Source organism: Arachis hypogaea, chromosome 19 (genome assembly GCF_003086295.3).
Source record: "Arachis hypogaea cultivar Tifrunner chromosome 19, arahy.Tifrunner.gnm2.J5K5, whole genome shotgun sequence".
Classification (NCBI taxonomy): Eukaryota; Viridiplantae; Streptophyta; class Magnoliopsida; order Fabales; family Fabaceae; genus Arachis; species Arachis hypogaea.
Genome location: NC_092054.1, coordinates 59,181,332 through 59,206,471, shown reverse-complemented (window position 1 = coordinate 59,206,471; position 25,140 = coordinate 59,181,332). Strand labels below are relative to the sequence as shown.

Genomic DNA, 25,140 nt, shown 5'->3' with positions numbered 1-25,140 from the left:
CGTATTATGATATCAAATAATTTTATAATTACAGATATTTATCTACACGGAAAGTTATATGGAGAACTTTGGCTTATGATATTTATCGAAGATGACCTTTAATGATGAGATTAACTTTTTAGTTACTTAGAAAGTAAAACATCATCTTTAAAGACGATAACAATCTTGAGAAAATCATAGATTAAAAGTAAGCGCAAGGTACGATATTCTTAGTATGGATGGAGGCCAACAAAAAATTTGAAGTCAAACTTTAACGTATGCTGAGTTTCCAAATCAATTTGTTTATGATAGAGAAGAAATGGAATGAAATCCATGTAAGAGAGATCGAGTATTCTATGGGGAGGTTAAACTATGTTCTAGCGGGTATAGATGATATCTACTATATGAGAATTTTGTTAACTGTTCAAAAAGGTTGCACAATATATGAGTCTATTAGAACAGTTAATGGGATTACGTATCCTAACTTCCAAGATGCTTTCTATTTTATGGAACTGTTGTGTAATAGAAAATTCATTGCAGCTATTAATGAGGTCTGGTCATCAATTGAGAAAACTGTTTGTGATGTTGTTGATATCTAATAGTGTTAGCAAACTAAATCGTATTAATTAGAATGCAACTTAGACATTGTTGACTGACGGGATACTATATATGAGGAGAAAAACATTGAAAAATCAAGGTATTTTACTATGTGGTAAACTATTATCACATGTAGGACTTTACTTGCCAAAATTAGTGTTCACCCATAGATAACTTTACGTTGCTTTGTCAAGAGTTAAGAGTTGCAATGGCCTAAACATTCTAATTTTAGATGAAGACAGTAATCTAAAGTCATCAACAATAAATATCGTACTTAAAAGGAAGATTGGACATTGGGGATCTTTACCTAAAGGTGCGGAGCGAAGTCTGCATTTCTTGCAAGTTCTTCTCCCAGTCTCGGACTCAGCCTTTTAGCCGATTCGCACCTTTAAACCTCGTGCGAGGACTTCGTTTATCTCATTAGGATACCCTGGGATTGTTGGTTTCCGGAAAAGAGTCTGACTCAGTCCATTCTATTCTTTATTGGGCTTTAGCGGGCTCCGTCTTCCTTTCCTTCACAGTAGAGTCTCTTTTCCGCTATATCAACATAGCCAACAAAGTCATGCGCTTGTCAAGTCGAAGTCGATGCTTTTTGAACTTTGTTGTTTTACAACAAAGGATCCCCTGAAGGGGAAAAAATAAGTTTTTAATAATATTTAGGTAAGAAAAATAGAATTTTAATTTTACTAATATGTTATGATTTATACTTTTATACAAATATTTATCGTAGATATAACTAATTCATTAACTATACTTTTAAACTTGAAATAAAATGTGTAACATGGAGCATAACATCATATGCCAATTGTTTTTCTAATGAGGTTAATAAAATACTAGATTGTCGATAAATTTTCATTAGCCTTATGATATAGAGTTTAGTGTAAAATTGACATGCTACTATTACAGCTATATATGTTCTTATTTTTTCAGGTCTTTTTCCTTATGGTTCAAAAATATTATAGACTTTAAACTGTTTTATTTGTATTTTACTTTGAATAAAGATAAAACAATATATTCAGTACGTTTATTATATGATAACGATGAAAATATTATACCTAACTTGAAAAAATTATGATTATAAAATATTATTTTCAGTTTATCATGTCAAATTAAAATATAAGCTCGTACATTACACGAATTTAACAGTGGTATTATTTAAATAAGAAACCAATAAAAAATTATCATCTTATAATGATTATTTATGAAATAATTAAAAATAATATAAAATTTAAATTGAAAGTAATTTTAAATCACTGTCTATTAATGAAAAATATTTTAAATTAAAAAATTATAGAATTTGTAAAATTTAATATAAAAAATATATTTTATTCTTAATATTTTTAAAAAATTTTTAAAATACCCTTATTAATACAATCACCAACTATTAAAATATTAAAAATATTTTAAATTTTTTCTAAAAATATTAGAAATAAAATATATACTTTGTCAATTGCCATAGTTTTATCGGCTTAATTCAAGGATCATTAAGATTTCTCAGGTCAGGTAAGAGGAGTTTGATCTATTTATCACATTTATTCTCGTAAATAATTAAATTAAAATGAAAGGTTGGAGATGTTCTAATCCTTTTTCCAAGTTGTTTTTAGAGGGTGATAACATTAATCGAATTTGTGGATATCTATTCTATCTTTATTCGTTTGGAGTGAGTAATTACTAATCTCAATGTGAAATGAATTTTTTGTGGAATAGAATTTTGGGTGGGATCGGATGAAGTCGGATTTAGGTAATACCTGTCTTAATATATGTATAAAATAATTAATAAAATGATTAATAATATTGTATTATATTCAAATTTTATCTTAATTTATATTATGTATGTGATAATAGTTATATAAATTTTAAAATTTAATTTTATTTGTTAGATTTTAATAATTATAGGGGGCAGGTAGGAGAGGAGCGCGTAGGGGTGGGAGTAGGTTAGAATTTAATTTTTTACTACCTACGAGTAGAAGTGGGGCGGATTCTATGCGAGTTATTGTAGGGTAGGACGGGATCCAATAGGACAAAAATCCTCCTGTATCCCCCATTGTCAGCCTACTTGCTTTCAACTACTGTTTTCTAAATTTTTTATTGTTGCTTTTCATTTCATCTCATCATAGAGGAGAACGATGTAATTAGTGTCGCGATTCCTCTTTTTGCGAATGGTATAGTCCATCATAATTTATGGCTTTTCGTCATATTCAAGATTTGAGGACATTGTAGTATAACTGTATTTGGAAAGAATACTGAGATTAAAAGACAGAAATCGAGATATATAGAAATTAAAAGACAGGAATTAAATTAAATATTTATATTATGTTTGATGTAAAATATACATGACAGAATTATATTTCAGATCTTGTTTGACTTAAAATAAATATAAAGACTGAAACAAATATAATTATTTAAATACTCATATTAATTAATGATAGAATATATTAGGATTAATTAGCTTTCATTAGAATTATTTATCATATCTGAAAATAGGATATTACATTTTTATTATTTCGATTCTCTTAACACTTATAAATACTTTTTTTTATATTGTATCATTCTCATCTACACAATTTGAATAAACACAAATCCTTTCTCTATTGCTCTCTCTTACCTTTCTAACATGATATCAAAGCCATGGTATCCTCCTTGAAGATAATATATAAGTTGTTTTTCTTCTGGTAAAATCATCGTATTTTTTACACTTTTTCTATGCCATTTTTCTTTGTCTTTTATCACTCTTTTGATGACTTTTCATCTCACCGATTAACTTATCCTCTTCGTCTTGTATCTTTTGAGTCTAATGAATCAAACATCACTGTCATCTGCTGCTTACCTATTATCATGGAGAAACCATATATTTTTCATCACCTTCTGGCAGTTCGTCATCCTTCGACATTTTAGTATCTCTTCCCAATTTGTCACCTTTTCGGGAGTTCTCGGGTAATTTGCCATTTTTTTGGCAGTTTCGTTTACACTTTTTTTTACGGTAGTTTCATTTGTACTTTTGTTGCGGCAGTTTTGTCTGCGCTTCCTTGCGGTCATTTGGTCTGCACTTTTCTTGCGTCAGTTTCATTTGCGCTTTCCTCTGTGGCAGTTCCATTTGTGCTTCCTTCCGACAATTTTATCTACACCTTTTTCTGGTAGTTCCGTTTGCACTCGTTCCATCAATTTATGCATTTTTTTTCTTTATTTTTTTATTTTAAATAAATTTCAAACTCAAGTTGTCATTTGAATTTAAGAGAGATATTAGATTGTATTAGGATCAATTAGCTCTCGTTAGAATTATTTAGCATATATGAGTATTTATTATAAGATATTACGTATTTATTATTTCGATTCTTTTAACATGTATAAATACTGTTCGATATTGTATCATTTAAAACAAATTGAATACACACAAATCCTCTTTTTATAATTCTATTTTACCTTTCTAACAATTAAAAAAATAAAAATAAAATAACTCATAATCCCTCTCCTTCTTATCGTCATCCTCGTGAGAATCAACTTCATAAACCTCTTCCTCTGTCAGGTAACACATAAACTCTCCTTTTTCAGCCAAAGGATCCACATAAAGCAACTAAACACAAAATCTGAACATAAAATATGTTAATAAAATTTAGGAAGCTACTTAAATAAAGAAGTTTAAAACGTTTTTTTTTTAAATATTCTTTTAATAATTAAAATTTTATATATGTAACCGTATTATTTCTGTCATAATTAAATCAGACAAATCGATTTGGTAAAAAAATCGATGAACCAAATTTTAAATTGGTCTAAATTAATATTTTTTTATAAAAAATGACTACGATACCTAATTATAAAAAATAACTAAAATACTCATATTATATATATTAATTTTGAGAATCCTAAATCCTACCCTTTTCTTTTCTCCGTGCCATCATAAAATTAAAATTTAGGATTTTCAAAAAAAAAAAAAAAATATATATATATATATATATAAAAGAGAGTATTTTATCATTTTTTTTATAATAAGAGTATTGTAATCATTTTTTATAAAAAAAAATATTAATTTAGACCGGTTTACAATTTAGTTCATCGATTTTTTAGTCAAATCAATTTGTCTAATCTAATTTTGACAAAAATAACACATTTTAATCAATTATATGTATTAAATTTTAATTACTAAAAAATATCTTTAGAAAAAGATATTTTAAACGTGTCCCTCCTGAAATTTAACTATCATGTAGATCCAAAGTTCTAGACTTAACCATAAAATACTTCCATATTCAATACCAAAAATAAATAAACAACATGTAACATAGTGCGGACTGCGAAGAATCTTCCCTCAAAGATGAACTCAAATTCCCACCACTTCCAACTGTTTCTTCTCCATCACTATTCAGAAACTTCAAGTGCTGGATCCTTCTTTTTCTATAATCAACGCAAACTCAAACCATGTGAAACATGCACTGCACAGTAACCCTATAATCCATAGTCTCCGAGGCATATCTAGCGCTTCTTTCCTAATCATCACTGTCATTATCACCCCCGACGAACGCAAAATTCCAAACCATATCGAAGATTATCACCGGCTTCGAGTACGTCCAATCGCTCTGCCTCTCCTCCAATTGCTCCATCGTCGAATCCCGCTTGGGATAGAGGGAGGCGAGGCCGCGATAGCAAGGATGAGGGAGAAGGAGGTGCGGCTGCTGGCCACAATGAGAAGAAGATGTTTAGGCGGCGAGGATGCTCTAATCTGAGTCTTTACGGTAAAGTTTGAAAATTTAAAAACTAAGAAAGGCATTTGAGGAAGAAAAAGTTATTAACGTTTCAGTGCCTGTGTTTCCACTCTTTTGAAGGAATTAAAATTTTGTGTTTTGAGACTGAAATTTTAATTTTAGTTTCTAGCCACCAAACACTTAGTTCGAGTCTCCTAATTTCAGTCCCAGTACTCCATACCAAACGCAGCCTATGTGTTCACTGATTACCATGTTCAAATAGCAGATCTTGGCATGCCTTTTGCTTCTCTTTATTTTTTTTCTTTTTTTTTTTTTCAAATGGTTAATGACGACGTCATTACAAACATTAATCCTCTTCAGTTATTTGTCAACTTCAAGCCAAGTGTTCTGTGTTGGATTGTAACACTATCTCTTAGTTGGATTAGAGAGTCAAACTCAGAACAGTTTCATGACTTTTTCTGTTAAGAGATACCAGAGTGGATTTAAAAATGACTTGTATTTTTTCTGTGTCTTGGATTGTAACACTATCTCTAATTTACAATGGAAGCAAGAATAGTTGCATACTGATTACCATACGTTGGTGTTATTTTCTCTGTTTTACATCAGCTTTACAGGATAGAGATAACAAGTTCCTAACAAAATCAGTTGAAGAAGCATATAAAGCTGTTGAATGTGGGGATGGACATCCATTTGGTGCTGTTGTTAGAAATGATGCAGTAGTTGTGAGCTGTCATAACACCGTTTTAAGGAACCCTAATCTCACAGCTCATGCTGAAATTAATGCTATCAGTGAGGCTTAATTGATAGTTTGTTCTTCCGTTCAAATCCGAGGACTATGACATGCATCTAGTGATATATTAACAAACAAGCCTTAAAGTTATATTGAGGAAATGTTTTGTGAACTCAGTTTTGTTTCGTACATTGAACCGACAAACGTTTGATGTGTTAGAAACAGAATTAAAAATTAATACTAGTGTACGGATGGTTATTTTAATATTAAAATTTAGAGAATTAATTTGGAGGGGTAGTGTGTTTTTATTTGATTGGTAGTTATTCATATTGTTCAACAAAGTCATTGTCTCCCTAGCATTTCCCATACTAAAATTGGTTCGTGAAGTAACACTTGCACTTCAATATAATCTTTAAAGTTTTAATTTATTTAATTTGATTTTTTAAATTTGTATCTATCACTCTCGTTAGTTAATTTCTAATCTTATTTTCATCACAGAATCATTATCGACGTACCGAGATAGATTGATGATCATTACACACGGCAATTAAATTTTTTTACTTTAATTTGCTCTCCTTTCTAAGAAACTTATAAAACCCTTATGTGAAATTAGACTTATATTTTTAGTATTTTGTAGGGAGTAAATTGAAGTAAAAAAAAAAAAATACAATTGCTACTTCAGATAATTATTAAAAAGTCTAACAAAATAGCCGTCAGTCCCTCTTAACACACTGTTAAGGCGTTAACGGATTCTACGACAAAAATAAAATCAAAAATTAACTGAGTTATGAATGCTAAATTGGAGAGATCAAATTGAGTAAATTAAAATTTTAGAGACTAAATTAAAAAGTGACCATGACTCTAAAGACCAATTTAAATATTAACCAGTTAAAAATAACACAACTCGATTATATGTAATCACACATTTATGACGTCTTCATGCATATAATATAACAAAATGACATGTTAAGCATATTAAAATTGGTGGGTTTATTATTATTATTATTATTATTATTATTATTATTATTATAATAAGCAAACAAATAATCTGAATTTCTATTATTATTATTATTATTTAGCGAGTTGCAGCGATTTCACTTTTTGAGGTCTGAATTTTGCAAACTTCATTTGATTCTCTTAATGCTTCTATATATTGCTTAGTTTATATGTGAGCACTACGTTAAGTTAGCCTAATATCTTTACATTTTTTTATTTACTTTTTCTATTAACTTCTTGAGGATGTATCATTTGGGAACTCACTTTATGATCTGTAGGCATGTCAAAAACTAAATCAAAATTATCTTGCTGACTATGAAATCTATGCTTGTTGTGAACCTTGTCCAATGAGCCTTGTTGCAATTCAACTTTCAAAAATTAAGGTGGACCTTCCTCTCCCTCATTTCTTGTTGTATCTCCCTTTATATTGGGTTAACATTAAATACTTGTCATATTGGTTTCAAAGCAGAGATTGGTCTACGGAGCAAAAGCAGAGGCAGCAGTAGCAATCGGATTCGATCCTTCCATTGCCGATGCGCCGAACCAGAAGTCGGAATTGGAGATTAAGAAGGCGGATGGTGCTGTCGCTGTAACGGCAGAACAGGTGTTTGAGAACGCAAGGGGAAAGTTCCTTATGTCCTGACGATTGATTACTTTATTATTTTCAAAACTGAATGCAAATAATGTAATAAAATTTTCATCCTCATCATGTGCTGTTCTTCATGTTATATTCTTTTTTTTTTCCAAAGATAATAGGTTATATTTCATTAATTATTAAAAAATGAAATACAAAGATGTCCAAAAGCAGGACAGCATAATAAAAGGTGGGAATTTCCCAAAAACACTACACTGAAGGTATTCATCCAACGGTGCGTAGTCGAAAAACGAAGAAAAATCTTAAAGAAGAAAGAATGATAAATCCAATTGAATGCAATTAAGAGCTTGCCTCATGGAGATGACGACCTAAACTGGGAGTTCTTTGGATTTTACGGAGCAACTTGACAGAGCTTGCTAGAATGGCAGACGGCATAGAAGTAGAACCTTCAAAAATCAACTGGTTGCGAGCTTTCCAGCAGTTCCAGCAAATGATGGCAAGCAATTGAGGATTACGGTCAGCATTCTTCAACGGGTTAAGTATCTCTGTTGATGCAGTCCACCATGTCCAAAAGTCGTTAGAACTCTGAGGGGGAAGACAGTCACGAAGATAACTCTGAGACCATACGTCTTTAATTTTAGAGCAATCGATCAAACAATGAGTGACTGTTTCCGTTGCTTCATGACAGCAGGGGCATATTGGTGATATAGATGGGATGCGGTGATGAATCTGAGCAAGCACCGGAAGTCGGCCATGGAGAGCTTTCCAGATAAATAGCTTAATTTTGTGAGGCAAGTTCAACTTCCATAAATCAATCCACGGATTTTTCTGCTGCATATAATTAGGGCAAAGCTCCAGAGGCGGATGGTAAAATAAATAGCCAATTCTGTAACCTGAAGCTGTATCATATTGCTTGGATTTGTTCAATTCCCATTGCAATTTGTCCCTACTCTGCTGAATTTTAACTGACAAAATCCTGTTTGCAACGTCTTGGGGAAATAATTCTTGAATGAGATTCTGATTCCAATTCCTATCTTCAGTAATTAGATCTTTAACTCTTGGAACCAACTCAGAAATAGCCTGTCTATTTGGCATGTCAGAAATCATTAAAGGATACGGAGGAGGCAGCCAAGGATCCTCAAAGGTTCGGATATTCTCACCAGTACCCACAGCCCAATTGAGACCTTTTTCAACAATCTTCCGGCCTTCCAGTATGCTCCTCCATCCCCAAGAAGGTAAGACTCCAATTTCTGCCGTTATAGCATTACCATTGCTAAAGTATTTACCTCTTAGGATTTTGGATAATAAGGAAGTAGGCTGTGTTACAAGTCGCCAAAACTGTTTGCCTAAAAGCGCCAGATTTTGGATTCTGAGATCTTTAAATCCAAGGCCTCCTTCTTTTCGTGGGCGAGTCATAGTGTCCCAGCTAATCCAAGCCATCCGCCTTTCAGAACCTTTTTGTCCCCACCAGAACTGAGAAAGTAGAGAGTGAATTTCCGAAATTAAACCATCAGGAAACTTGAAGCAAGACAATGTATAAATAGGAATAGCTTCTCCCACTGCCTTAAGCAATACGTGTCTACCACCTGACGAAAGAAGATTGCGCTTCCACCCTTGGATTCTTTTCCGAACCATTTCTTTGATCATACTAAAAGAAGCCTTTTTCGATTTAGAGACTGTAGAAGGCAAACCAAGGTATTTATCCTGAGCCCCAATATGATTAATATTCATAGAGTTAGCCAGTAGTGTACGAGTAGTGGAGGGAGTGTTGTGGCTAAAGAATACAGCAGATTTATTAAGATTTACCCTCTGGCCACTGATGCTTTCATAAGAATTCAATAAATGCAGGATATTTGAACATGCTTCAGGATTAGCCTTACAGAATAAGATGGAATCATCAGCAAATAGGAGGTGGTTGACCTTGGGACATCGCCTATGTATCTGAAGACCCTGAATTAGTCTGTTTTGTTCTGCCTTGTGTAGCAAGAAGGAGAGACCTTCTGCACAGAAAAGAAAAAGATAGGGGGATAGAGGATCTCCTTGTCGAATACCTCTATTTGGTTTGAAGAAACCATAAGGTTGTCCTTCCACAATAACAGAATAAGAAACAGTTGTCACTAATTCTCGAATCCACATGATCCACCGGGAGTCAAAACCAAACTTCTCTAATATAAACCAAAGAAAGTGCCATTCCACCCTATCATATGCCTTACTCATATCTAATTTTAGCGCCATTTCATTTTCGAGGCCCCTTTTTTTGTTCTTCAAGTAATGCATACACTCGTGAGCAATTAGGATATTATCAGAGATTAATCTGCCTTTAATAAAAGCACTCTGCGTAGGGCTAATTAGTCTATTCATCATACCCTGAAGCCTATGTACAAATACTTTGGAGATAATCTTGTAAAAGATTGAGGATAGGCTTATTGGTCTTACCTGAGTCATATCTTTAGCATCAGAAATCTTGGGAATAAGACAGATCTGAGTGTGGTTAAAACCTTTCAAGATTCTGCTCCCAGAAAAGAAGCTCTTAACTGCTCGAAACACATCACCACTAAGTATGTTCCAGAAGTTTTGAAAAAATTTTGCTGTCATACCATCATCTCCTGGAGCACTTTGAGGATGAATGCTAAATGTTGCGCGTTTCACTTCCTCCATAGTCACTGGTCTTTGAAGCCTACGGTTCATGTGAGCTGTAACCTTAGGTTCAAAATCAGTAAACAGAGGTTCAGGGTTCTCATGACAAGTGGAGGAAAAGATGTCCTTGAAATAAGATTCAGCCACAGAAGCAATACCAGCATTTGAAGTAGCCACTTCACCATCACTGCCAGTTAGTTGCCAAATTCTATTCCTTCGGGTTTGATTTCTAAATTTCTGATGGAAGAAAGCTGTATTCTGATCACCAGATTTGAGCCATTTGACTCTAGACTTATCTTTCCAATAAGATTCCTCATTTTGCAATGCTTTTTCAAGTTTGTCCTCTATTTCTGAAATGATGTCGCCTCCATGAATTCCTGCTAAACGAAGTTCCTCTAATTCCGACTGTAGTAAATCAATCTCCACCTTCGAATTAGATCTGTGTTCTTGCTGCCATCTGACAATCTTATGCCGACAACGCTTTATTTTTTGAGCTAGGATATACATGGCTGAACCATCAATCTGTTCATGCCAAACCTCTCTAACAATCTGCCTTATTTCATCATTAGAACACCATCTTTCTTGGAATTTGAATCGGCGTTTAGATATCTCAGTTCTCGGATTAGAGTCTAAGAGAAGAGGGGCGTGATCCGAGCCTGATTCTGACAGTCTAAGAACCGTTGCATTGGGATAGAGTTGCTGCCAATCAACTCCTACCAGGAATTGGTCCAGTCTTTCCTATATCAACTCATCACCCCTCCGTCTATTTGACCAAGTGAATGGTCTTCCGACCATATCAATATCAATCAGGGAATTATCATCAATAAAACTATTAAAGGTTTCAATAGAAGAAGGAGATTTAGCACCCCCACCTTCTTTCTCCAATTGATTAGAAATGGCATTAAAATCTCCCATTAACACAACCTTACCATCGAACTATTGGGTGACTGAAGTTAATTCAGCAAATTGAGCCATTCTATGTTGATCATTTGAACTGAGATAAACACCTAGAACACCATAGGGATCATTAGAACCAGCTGTCAGAACTGATGCCGCAATGAAAAATCTACCATGCTGTAAAATCTGAACAGTGCAACCATCCCTCCATGCCATTGCCAAACCCCCTGATAATCCATCCGGATCCACAATAAACCATTCCTTGAAACCACAAGATCTTAGTTTTCCTTCAACTTGTCGAGATTGATTTTTTGTTTCACAGATAAAACCAATCTCGGGGGAGTAGGATTTGCATATCCCTTTAAGATTGTGGATTGTCAGGGGTCTCCCCAAACCCCGACAATTCCACGAGAGCAGTTTTATATTTCTTTGGGTGCCACTTGAAGGCTGACACCCTCCACCGTCATAGCAATTATATGAGGGTTCTGAATCTCTGATTTGTTGCTCATGGTGTAGAGAAAATCAGAATTGGTATTCAATGATTCCAAAGAGAAATAAGATATATGGAATGAGTGAATTAAAAAAACGGAATAAATTAAAAGAGGAATGAATTGGGAGAGAAAACGAAAATTAGGGAGCTAAGTGGAAAAGAAATTAAGAAAAGAAAGTAGAAGAAGATGGAAAAGAGTTTGACGAAGAAAAGACAAAGAAAGGTGTAACTATGGAGGCGGCGCAGTGAAACCCTAGCAAAGCGTCGGGCGCTAGATGAGGAATACGTACTCCTACTTAATATAATTTTTTTTAAGAGGTCGCAGGTTCGAGTCACATATCTTTCCTTCATGTTATATTCTTGAAACAAAAGATGACTGCAGATGCATTTAGTTTATGACTTGTGGGAAAAGCAATTCCAAGCCAGAATTTCTTAGTTACCAAACTCTAAACTCACTCTCTTTTTTTTTCTGCATTAAAAGAGTTATAATATTTTCTTTCTTTTTTCTCCAGAATTTACCAATTAAAATTTGTTGGGCCTAGACAACTTAAGTAAGTTGTTAAAATAATATTTATCTGATAAAATCCGAATAAAAAATTTCATGAATGAATTTGTTGTATCTTCTCCTTTTTAAATTTTTATCCCAACCAAACATACCCCAATCGAAAACTACAAATGTAAAACTTATTATGAAGAAGCATGGAGCTTCCATTTTCATAAATTTAGATTACATATCTACTACAAAATATGTCGGAATTGCTAGAACTAAGTGTCTTCTATTTCATTCTTCTATTCATTGCAACACATGGACATACATACATTAAACTATAGTTACATGAATTCACTAATTAGATAGCATATCGTGTGCGTAACGCACACCGTCTGCCGACCAAAATGTCATATGTATATTTTCATATAAAATATTTTACATATGGCATTCAGCATACCTGTTTTTATACCATAACGTATTATGTTCCATGTAATTATGCATTGAACAAACCACAAAGTAACTTTTAATGTACATTCAAGGAAGTGGAAAGAAATCAAAACTCCCATAGTCAATTCCTTGAACCTGACCTAAGCTCTTCTAATTTAGCCTTGATCTGATCCTGTAACAACTCTAACCGATTCAAATACACTTCGAGCTCTGAAATCCTCTGCTTCCTCCATTGCTCATCACCCTCATCTCCAAGGGAAGGGGAAAACTCTACCGGCTTCGATCTTCCTTCATCATCCAACAATTCCTTTATCAATGGTGAGAAACAAGACCTCATGGTTTCCTCAATGAAGCTCTGGATCTGCATGTCAGCAGCCGTTGCTGTCTCGTCGCGATTTTTGCTTAGTCGCGGCCGCTTCGGCGCCCTTTTCTCAATCTCATCACAACTCACAACCTTTTCAACTTTCAGCTTAACCTTGCCATGATCATCATCAACCCCACCACCATCCATATCAAATGCTTCTTCTTCTTCTTCTTCTTCTTCTACTAATTGGTCAGTGTCAATGTCTTTGCCCCAAATCTTGTGCGAAATCTCGAAAATCGTCTCGTCCTGAGGGTTTCTGAAGGACACTTTTCCCAAATTGCCCTTATCCAGAGTCACCTTGTGTTTCCTTTTTAGCCTCCTCAGCTTCTCAACAAGCTGGTTCTTGTTGAAATCCACGTTTAGCTTGTGGCACACGTCACCGTAGAACGAAGCTACGTCGTTTTGGAGGGACTTTCTCACGCCTTTGTTTCGTCTAACGTATTCAAGGTACCCTCTCAATAGTTCTATCTCGTCCTGCTTTGTCCAAAGCCTCTGGTATTGCCTAATCATGCCTGCGTAGTTCGCAGCACGCTGCCGTTTCGACTGTGTCACGATGGTGGTGGCTGCGGCTGTGGTTGCGACGGGGATTCTATCATCAGCAGTGGTAAAGGCTACCGTGACGGCGGGGCTCGGGGAGGGTTCGGTGGCGGGAACGGCAAGAGCAACGGGAATTGCGTCGTCCCCGTCGCATGAACTAAGAAAATGCTCATCATTTTCGTCCCCGTTTGTTTGGTGATTGTTGTCGTTTTGGTCGTTGACAATGTCGTTTTCAGGGTCTGGTTGGTCGGTTGAAGTGTCGTCTATGTCAATGCTTTGTTCTTGTTCATCAGAAGATGAAGAGGAAGAGGAGGAGGTGGTGGAAGACAAGAGCCACGAAACAAACGGGGAAAGCATTGCTTTTTTGGCGTAGGAAACAAAAAACTATGCAATGTTATCATGTTTGAGAGTATATTCAAACCAACCGTTGTTTGTTGATGGCTGTTAATGTATTTACTATGAATAGTTTTCTAATCAATCTCTTTCTGGTATATCCATAATTTTAGTAGAAGTAGATGACTTTTAAACTCGTCACTACTTATCAGCAATGCTAAATAGCTATAATGTTGTTATCCGATATTTTTGAATTCGGCTGATAAGATCCACTAACTCATGCCACACTGTTCTAGAATTTGTATTAGCCATAATCTCTTTTGGGAAGAACTCTGCCTCTTCACAAGACTTCACTTAGATGAGACAGAATCAACTTTGGTAATTTCTAGCCAATCTCTTTATAATAAATAAGGGGTTAGGTATTTTTTATGACTTATTCCATTATTATTAGAAAAATTAATTTGTGCTATCATAATTAATGCTAACCACATTTTAATCTTAGATAATTAAATCAAATTATAAAATTATAGTGAATTTATTTTGCAAATTACAATAGCTTTTAAAAAAATTAGGATTTTTTAATTTTTTAATGCATTAAGTTTTCTTAACGTGTTCTAACCCGAAAATTAAATTAATAAAACAAATAAAATTAAATTAAGGAGCTATTCAGATAAAAACGCTTAAAACGTCTTTTTTTTAAAGATGTTTTTATGTTGTCTTTTAATTGGTTTCTGTATAATTTATTTGGTGTTCCTCATCACATATTATTAAATTCCTCAAAAGATTTTCCTTCCAAAAATAATAAAAAACATTTAATTTAGACTAAAACAAAAAAGTAATAGATTAACTATTAAATTTTTTTAAAAGATTATTTACATAAAAAAATATATCACATTCATCAAATATATATATATATATATATAAAACAAGCTCTTAAAATTTTTATAAATAAAAAAAATAATTAATTTTTATTCGTATAATATATAAAACAATTACTATATTATTATTATATTATAGATTAAAATTTACTAATTTAAATTTTATTTTTATTTTTAATATAAGCATTAGAAATAAATAATTTTTTTATAACAAGATGTAATGTAACAAAATATATATAATATTAATTAGTTGTTAAAAAATTCTGAAAAGATGATTTTTTCTAATAAAGTGTTATTAAAAAATTAACGTTATAAAAACTAATTTCAACCAATATGATATAATAGGTTATTAAATATATTTAATACAAAACATATTGAATATAAATTTTTATTGAGTTTAAATTTTAAATAATTTTTAATTGAATTTCGAATATTTTTATTTTAAAGAGTTAGAATATTTTAACATCATTTTTTCCGTATATTTTTAATTGAGTCTTTGATTTTTTAAATTATAAACTTTATTTATAATTAAGAGTAATGTTTTAACACCATCAATTAGTCACACATATAAAAATACAAGAACAATTCTATTGTCATAATTATAATTTAACTTTATAAGCAATACAATACAATGAAACTATATATAAGTAATATAACTAAATTTTATCTACATCTATAGTCACATTTCATAAATAATATAATTAAATTATATTTATGTTTATAATTAAAATATGAATAAAAATACAACAAATTATCAGGATAGTTAATTTTTTTCGTTCATAATTTTTTTATTATTTTTGTTGTGAAAAGTTTAATTATTTTAATAATTAATTATTTTTTAAAAAAGATAATTGAATAACACAGTCTTATTAAGAGTAATTTATTTACATATGATTAAAAAATAATTAAATAATTATATATGGTAAAAAATTAATATTATTAAAAAATAAAAATAAAATTTATTTTAAAATTAAAAATAAAGTTTATTTAAAAATAAAATTAAAAATCATGTTTTTTTTCTTTTTTCCAAAATTTATCTACGAGTAATTCTATAAAATTTTATGATGAATAAAAATATTAAACTCGTACTTAAATTTATTCTAATAAAATTTATTTTTATTCTACTAAACGTTAAATAAACTATTGAAAAGAATTTTGTTTCCTCCATTAGAGAAGAATGATAAACTTCCATACTTCTATTATGTTATAGCAATAATTTAGCCTGTTATTTTATAATAATAATAATAATAATAATAATAATAATAATAATAATAATAATAATAATAATAAACAAGTATATCACAGTAAAAAAGGAAGCACGTCACCAAATAATTTATCATCCGAATTATATATGAATCAAATTGATAATATGAGGGCTAACACTACAAAAATCGATAACAAGGTTAGGGACTTACAAAACCTTTCTTAAGATCATAGAAAAAAAACGTTTATATATATATATATATATGAGTAAAAAACTCCAACTGTTTTAAAGTAAAATTTTCTTTTAATATTTGATTAAATGTTCTTGTATTCAGTACTTTTTTTTTTGGCAATTCCTCTTAGTTAAAAATATAATCATTATAATTTTTTAGTTATTATTGCTAGGGGTATTTACAGATGGGATATGGCTGAAATTTCGATCCAATCCGCACTAAACTCATTAGATCAAATTCGATATTCGCACTTTTTATGTTTGGATCAGATATCAAATATATCCATAAAATAAAAAATATTAAAAAAATTTTATTTTTATAAAAAAAGTCAATAATTTTTTTTTGTTTACTTTTGTAAACATATTTACTTCTATCTGATTAGAGTGTGGATCCGATTCGATCCAATCCGATCATGTTATAGATCAGATCATATCCTCAAATTACAGATCAGATACAGATAAATACTGTGGATTTATATGGATATGATCTAATCTATGAACACCCCTAACTACTACTATAGGTTCATTCTTGCAAAAGAATGCTTCTTTTATTATAAACCATTATTAGATCTTAATTACCATTAAAACAACTTAATTGTCAACAAAGAGATAATAATTATTGGTCTCTAAAATTATGTTCGTATTTGAATCCATAGTTGTAAAAACCGAACTGGATCGGCTGGTTCGACCGAAAAACTAGTGAACTGGACTAGAACCGAATCCTAGTTCGGTTCGGTTTACTTCTTGGACCGTTTAAGGAATAAAACCGGTGTGAATCGGTAAGTACCGGTGCAAACCGGTCTAACCGAACTGGTCTGCTTGAAAATTTTTTAAAAATGTCTCCACAAGGTCTCGAACCAAGAACCTTGGAGCAAAAGCAACCTCTACTTGCCACTTAGTCATTACACTTCTAAATATTATATTTGACAAATACTAATTATATAGTATACATAAATATCTAATTTAATTTAATTTTTATTTTTTTTATTTTTAAAATTAATTATATTTTAATTATATACCATCATTAATATAAATATAAATTCACTAAAAATTTATTAATTTACTTGATCTATTTTATTGCTAGTATTGTGATTAAGGTTATTTGTTTTGATGTTAGTGTCAAAATCTACTGATATTATAGTTAGATGATAGGCTTTGTAAATTAATTATTTTTTTATTGTGTCAAAATAAGATACTATTGTAGTATTAAAATTTTATAATTTTTTTATATTAGTTATTTTTAGAAGTTGAGATTTGATTCTTCATAAAATATTAGTGAAGATATGTATTTCAAATTTTAATTTTAAGTTTTTAACTATTTTATATTTTATATTTACGTGAGACCAGTTTTATCGGTTCAACCAGTGATTTATCGGTTGAACCAATAAACCAGTGAACCAGTAGCTTGACCGGTTCGATCACTGGTTCGGTTCTAACAACTATGTTTCAATCTAATTTTAAAAATTTCGATTTACTCAATTTAGTCTCCCAACTTAATAGTTATGACTCATATTGGTTCCTAATCTTATTTTTGTCACTGTCTCACAAAATCGTTAACGACATGCTGAGATGGACTAACGACTGTTACATTATACATTCTAGCGACTGTTTGATGTGACAATTGAAATTTTTTTTTCAACTAAACACTTAAAACCCTAATATGAGTCACAGATACCTAAGTTAAAAAATCAAACTAAGTAAATTGAAACTTTAAAAATCAGATTAAAGCTCGAATATAACTTTAAAATAGAACTTTAACTTATGTAGTAATTAATTTAAATGAGAATCAAATAAATCAAAATTCAACATAATTTTTATCAATGTTTTCAAATTCAAAATTTCTATACCAAAATTAACAAGGATTTTTCTTTAAATTAAAAATTTAATGAAATAATGACTTTAATTCTCTTAATCAATGTCCTAATTAATTACTTTTATGTCTTAAAAAAATTGTATATGAGAAGAAAATAATTAATTTGTCTACTTTAATAAATAGTTATTTTACTAAAATGAAAGAAAATATTTTTTTAGAATTTTTTAAGAACTAATTAATATTATATATATTTTGTTACACTACATTTAGTTATAAAAATTTTATTTATTTCTAATGCTTATATTAAAAATAAAAAGAAAATTTAAATTAGTGATTCTTAATATATAATATAATAATAATATAGTAATTATTTTATATATTGTACGAATATAAATTAATTATTTTTTTATTTATAAAAATTTTAAGAGCTTGTTATATATATATATATATATATATATATATTTTGATGAATGTGATATATTTTTTTATGTAAATAATCTTTTAAAAAAATTTTAATAGTTAATTTATTATCTTTTTTGTTTTAATCCAAATTAAATGTTTTATTGTTTCTGGAAAGAAAATTTTTTGAGGAATTTAATAATATGTGATGAGGAACACCGAATAAATTATATAGAAACCAATTAAAACAGAACATGGAAACATCTTTAAAAAAACGTTTTAGGCGTCTTTATCTGAGTGGCTTCCTTAAAATAAAAGCTAAAAATAAAACTTAAAAAAATTAAAACAAAATAAAATCGAAGGTTAAAACGAAGAACATAAACAGGAAAATTAGGGGTGGATGATACGGAACCACCAGAAGCAATGGAATTAACAAAATGAATAAAACGAAACAATGGTATATAGTATTTGTCTGTATTGAGTAAAAAAAAATGATAGTGTTCCTGTGTGAAAATAGACTCCGAGGTATAGCCTATTCTATTAGTGCTTGAACTTGCTTTCCTTGGGAGTGAGAGGAAGAAACATCGTCTTCTTGTAAGGACGGCGGCGGTGGGCACCTGCAAAGGGACTCCAACGCTCAAGTAAGTAAGAGTATGAGTAATAGAGATGATATTCAAAGTGAATAACGTACCTCCTTCATGTCAGGAGTGGATATATTTATAGAATTGTTGTGCTACAAGTGGTTAATTAGTGAGTCTAATATTGTGGAACTGTTACTAAGTGGGTGATAATTGCATTTTAGTGATCTTCTTTAGAGAGATTTGCGGAGAGATTTCTGTGCCCATCTGGGTTGGTACGTAGTTATTTGATTTTATAGAATAAATCCGTTAGGAGAGCAAAGCATGTACTCTCTACCTACTCTTGATATAGTATGTGTGTATTTAGTTTTAACCCGATTCAGATTTATAGTTTTATCTGAGGCGAATTATAGCCAACAGACAGATCATAGCCCCAAGCTTGACCTGTGAAAATTTTCAATTAAACAGGTTGAGTTTCCGACCTATAAATCGGAATTGTAATTATGGCAACCCCCAAGCTCAACTTGTTAGAGTAAAAAGAGAGAAAAATAAAAAAAATTGGTTGTGAAAAAGTGATATTGAAAGATTGTGAACGATCGAACAGATGAAATAGATAAACAAATAAATAAAGATGAATAAAAAAGATTAGAAAGTGAGATAGTTATGGCTATTTAATGAGTGGTAGGCTCATAGCCCCCAAACTTAGCCAATTAGTCGATATTTATTCAAAAACAATTGAATGGTGAGAGTTGTTCAATCAATATAGTTGTGTGGGGGAACTTTCTGAGAACAATTTTTCATGGATTGCATATAGTATTTGATTGACGCGAACTGAGAAGTTCGAAAATATGTATTAGTTGACCGAATCGATTGTATAATTCGAGAATGTAATGATCAATTGTCTTAGAGAATTTTTCCAACCCACAACAACTTATTGACGAATTTCTTGCCTAAACCAATTAATTATTGAATATTGAGTGAATAATAAAGATTTGTAACATAAATAAAAGGGATTGAAACTAAACATGCATAAATTATTGTAAAATAGAAAAATAAATTGAGATAATTGCTAATTGAGTTTGTTTTTTGATTGGTAAAAAGTTATTTTTTTTGGATTGATTAATAGCCAATTTTGTTTTTCGATAGATTGATCGATTGATTTTGATATATGAAATGATAAGATACATACATAATGTGAAGCAATTCGAATATATAGAATAGTAGATACCTCGTAGGAAGTTATGATGTATTGAAAGTTGAAATAAAAGATTTATATGAGCAAATTAGATTATACATATACATAATTTTACCGAAGTAGAAATATCAACGGCGACTTATAGGTAAGGTTCATAAGTTATAACTCTATCTGAGTTGGTGGAGAAGGTGAAATTTGCTCACGTATGATCGATGTCCATTCTCATAATATAAGTTGAAGGTGAAAAATTGAAGACACATTAAACATGTCCTGTTCTAATCGCCAATACATTAAGAAGAAATTTTGTTAAATACATATTCTGAAATTATTGGCTAAAGTTAAAATTAAGCTTCGTCATTCCGAATAACTGAAAAAAAAACATGAATAAGACAGCATGAACATTGAGTAATTAGTTGAAGAACAAGCAGTAATTGCTAATAATAATAATAATAATAATAATAATAATATAAACAACAAATAGAGAAGTTTTCAATAGTACATGAAAACAATTGAGAAAGAATAAGAAAAAATGTAGCTTATTAACGTGTCAATAGGAATAAGTAGTTATGTATTATGCTGTTTTGCTAAAAATCAATAAGAAAGTGTTATTATTGTAGTAAGTTCTTAAAATTTTTATAGTCAGTAACATAAGAAGAAAAAAGAGGAATTCGGCATAATAATAAATATTATGATAAGAGCAAAGCAATGTAAAATAAAGAATAAAGCGAATATTCATTCACGAGTAATACGTGAATTTAAAATGAACATAAAAAAGATTCACTATCACTGAACAGATAGAATAAATGATAAGTTAATAACTTGTAAAAGATTGTTAAATTTGGTTAAGAACTCGAATATAATTCCAACTTTATGAACTTCGGTGGAGCATAAATTAGTTTATTTGGCCCCTTTCTTATTTCTCTCATTTTTGCTCCCGTCGGTCAGAAGATTAGCCATTTTCTTTGCCTCCACTTGCAGAGTGATGTTCATTGCCACCAGTTCATCATGAGTAAGTGGGAGAACAACATCATCAGCCGTGGACCTGCAAAAGGTTGTTGTGGGGTTATTTAATTTCTGCCCCACGGTGGGCGCCAAATGTTCCTGTGTAAAAATAGACTCCGAGGTATAGCATGTTCTGTTAGTGCTTGAACTTGCTTTCCTTGGGAGTGAGAGGAAGGAACATCGTCTTCTTGTAAGGGCGGCGGCGGTGGGCACCTGCAAAGGGACTCCAAGGCTCAAGTAAGTAAGAGTATGAGTAATAGAGATGATATTCAGAGTGAATAACGTACCTCCTTCATGTCAGGAGTGGATATATTTATAGAATTATTGTGCTACAAGTGATTACTTAGTGGGTCTAATATTGTGGAGCTTTACTAAGTGGGTGATAACTGCTCTTTAGTGCTCTTCTTTAGAGGGATTTGCGGAGAGATTTCTGTGCCCATAAGGGTTGGTACGTAGTTATTTGATTTTATAGGATAAATTCGTTAGGAGAGCAAAACATGTACTCTCCACGTACTCCTGATATAGTATGTGTGTATTTAGTTTTAACCCGATTACGATTTATAGTTTTACCTGAGGCGAATTATAGCCAACGGACAGATCATAGCCCCAAGCTTGACTTGTGAAAATTTTCAATTAAACAGGTTGAGTTTTCGACCTATAAATCGGAATTGTAATTATGGCAGTCCCCAAGATCAACTTGTTAGATTGAAAAGAGAGAAAAAAATGGTTGTGAAAAAGTGATATTGAAAGATTGTGAACGATTGAACAGATGAAATAGATAAACAAATAAATAAAGATGAATAAAAAAGATTAGAAAGTGAGATAGTTATGGCTATTCAATGAATGGTAGGCTGATAGCCCCCCAAACTTAGCCAGTTAGTCGATATTTATTCAAAAACAATTGAATGGTAAGAGTTTTTCAATCAATATAGTTGTGTGGGGATACTTTTCTGCTTAAGAACAATTTTTCATGGATTGCATATAGTATTTGATTGACGCGAACTGAAAAGTTTGAAAATATGTATTAGTTGACTAAATCGATTGTATAATTCGAGAATGTAATGATCAATTGTCTTAGAGAATTTTTCCAACCCATAACAACTTATTGACGAATTTCTTGTCCAAACCAATTAATTATTGAATATTGAGTGAATAATAAAGATTTGTAACATAAATAAAATGGATTGAAACTAAACATGCATAAATTATTGTAATATAGAAAAATAAATTGAGATAATTGCTAATTGAGTTTGTTTTTTGATTGGTAAAAGTCATTTTTTTTCGGATTGATTAATAGCCAATTTTGTTTTCCGATAGATTGATCGATTGATTTTGATATATGAAATGATAAGATACATAATGTGAAGCAATTCGAATATATAGAATAGTAAATACCTCGTAGAAAGCTATGATGTATTAAAAGTTGATATAAAAGATTTATATGAGCAAATTAGATTATACATATACATAATTTTATCGAAGTAGAAATGTCAACGGCGACTTATAGGTAAGGTTCATAAGTTATAACTCGATCTGAGTTGGTGGAGAAGGTGAAATTTGCTCACGTATGATCGAAGTCCATTCTCATAAGTTGAAGGTGAAAAATTGAAGACACATTAAATATGTCCTGTTCCAATCGCCAATACATTAAGAAGAAAATTTGTTAAATATATATTCTAAAATTATTGGCTAAAGTTAAAATTAAGCTCCGTCATTCCGAATAATTGAAAAAAACATGAATAAGACAGCATGAACATTGAGTAATTAGTTGAAGAACAAGCAGTAATTGCTAATAATAATAATATAAACAACAAATAGAGAAGTTTTCAATAATACATGAAAAAAATTGAGAAAGAATAAGAAAAAATGTAGCTTATTAACGTGTCAATAGGAATAAGTAGTTATGTATTATGCTGTTTTGCTAAAAATCAATAAGAAAATGTCATTACTGTAGTAAGTTCTTAAAATTTTTATAGTCTGTAACGTAAGAAGAAAAAAAGAGGAATTTGGCATAATAATAAATATTAATATCAGAGAGCAAAGCAATGTAAAATAAGGAATAAAGCGAATACTTATTCTCGAGTAATACGTGAATTTAAAAAGAACATAAAAAAGATTCACTATCACCGAATAGATAGAATAAATGATAAGTTAATAAATTGTAAAAGATTGTTAAATTTGGTTAAGAACTCAAATATAATTCCAACTTTATGAACTTTGGTGGAGCATAAATTAGTTTATTCGGCCCCTTTCTTATTTCTCTCGTTTTTGCTCCCGTCGGTCAAAAGATTGGCCATTTTCTTTGCCTCCACCTGGAGAGTGATGCTCATTGCCACTAGTTCATCATGAGTAAGTGGGGGAACAACATCATCAGCCGTGGACCTACAAAAGGTTGTCGTGGGATTATTTAATTTCCGCCATAGGGTGGGCGCCAAATGTTCCTGTGTGAAAATAGTATAGCCTGTTAGTGCTTGAACTTGCTTTACTTGGGAGTGAGAGGAAGGAACATCGTCTTCTTGTAAGGACGGCGATGGTAGGCACCTGCAAAGGGACTCCAACGCTCAAGTAAGTAAGAGTACGAGTAATAGAGATGATATTTAGAGTGAATAACGTACCTCCGTCATGTCAGGAGTGGATATATTTATAGAATTGTTGTGCTACAAGTGGTTACTTAGTGGGTCTAATATTGTGGAGATCTTTAGTGCTCTTCTTTAGAGAGATTTGAGGAGAGATTTCTGTGGCCATCTGGGTTGGTACGTAGTTATTTGATTTTATAGGATAAATCCGTTAGGAGAGCAAAATATGTACTCTCCATGTACTCCTGATATAGTATGTGTGTATTTAGTTTTAACCCAATTCCGATTTATAGTTTTACCTGAGGCAAATTATAGCCAACAGACGGATCATAGCCCCCAAGCTTGACCTGTGAAAATTTTCAATTAAACAGGTTGAGCTTCCGACCTATAAATCGGAATTGTAATTATGACAGCCCCAAGCTCAACTTGTTAGATTGAAATGAGAGAAAAATGAAAAAAATTGGTTGTGAAAAAGTGATATTGAAAGATTGTGAACGATCGAACAGATGAAATAGATAAACAAATAAATAAAGATGAATAAAAAAGATTAGAAAGTGAGATAGTTATGGCTATTCAATGAGTGGTAGGCTGATAGCCCCGAAACTTAGCCAGTTAGTTGATATTTATTCAAAATCAATTGAATGGTAAGAATTATTCAATCAATATAGTTGTGTGGGGATACTTTTCTGCTTGAGAACAATTTTTCATGCATTGCATATAGTATTTGATTGACGCGAACTGAAAAGTTCGAAAATATGTATTAGTTGACCAAATCGATTGTATAATTCGAGAATGTAATGATCAATTGTCTTAGAGAATTTTTCCAACCCACAACAACTTATTGACGAATTTCTTGCCAAAACCAATTAATTATTGAATATTGAGTGAATAATAAAGATTTGTAACATAAATAAAAGGGATTGAAACTAAACATGCATAAATTATTGTAAAATAGAAAAATAAATTGAGATAATTGCTAATTGAGTTTTTTTTTTGATTGGTAAAAAGTCATTTTTTTCGGATTGATTAATAGCCAATTTTGTTTTCCGATGGATTGATCGATTGATTTTGATATATGAAATGATAAGATACATACAAAATGTGAAGCAATTCGAATATATAGAATAGTAGATACCTCGTAGGAAGCTATGATGTATTGAAAGTTGATATAAAATATTTATATGAGCAAATTAGATTATACATATACATAATTTTACCGAAGTAGAAATATCAACAGCGACTTATAGGTAAGGTCATAAGTTATAACTCGATCTGAGTTGGTGGAGAAGGTGAAATTTTCTCACGTATGATCGAGGTCCATTCTCATAAGTTGAAGGTGAAAAATTGAAGACACATTAAACATGTCCTGTTATAATCGCCAATACATTAAGAAGAAATTTTGTTAAATACATATTCTGAAATTATTGGCTAAAGTTAAAATTAAGCTCTGTCATTCCGAATAATTGAAAAAAATATGA

The 25,140-nt window shown here is 31.1% G+C and overlaps 1 long non-coding RNA gene across 1 annotated transcript; it reads left to right on the top strand.

The window, feature by feature from the left end:
* The first annotated feature begins 4,825 nt into the window (after positions 1-4,825).
* Positions 4,826-7,668, top strand: LOC140181841 (uncharacterized). The gene is made up of 3 exons (XR_011877369.1): positions 4,826-5,300; positions 5,877-7,379; positions 7,466-7,668. It is a non-coding gene; the product is annotated as an uncharacterized lncRNA (long non-coding RNA).
* The last annotated feature ends 17,472 nt before the right edge of the window (positions 7,669-25,140 follow it).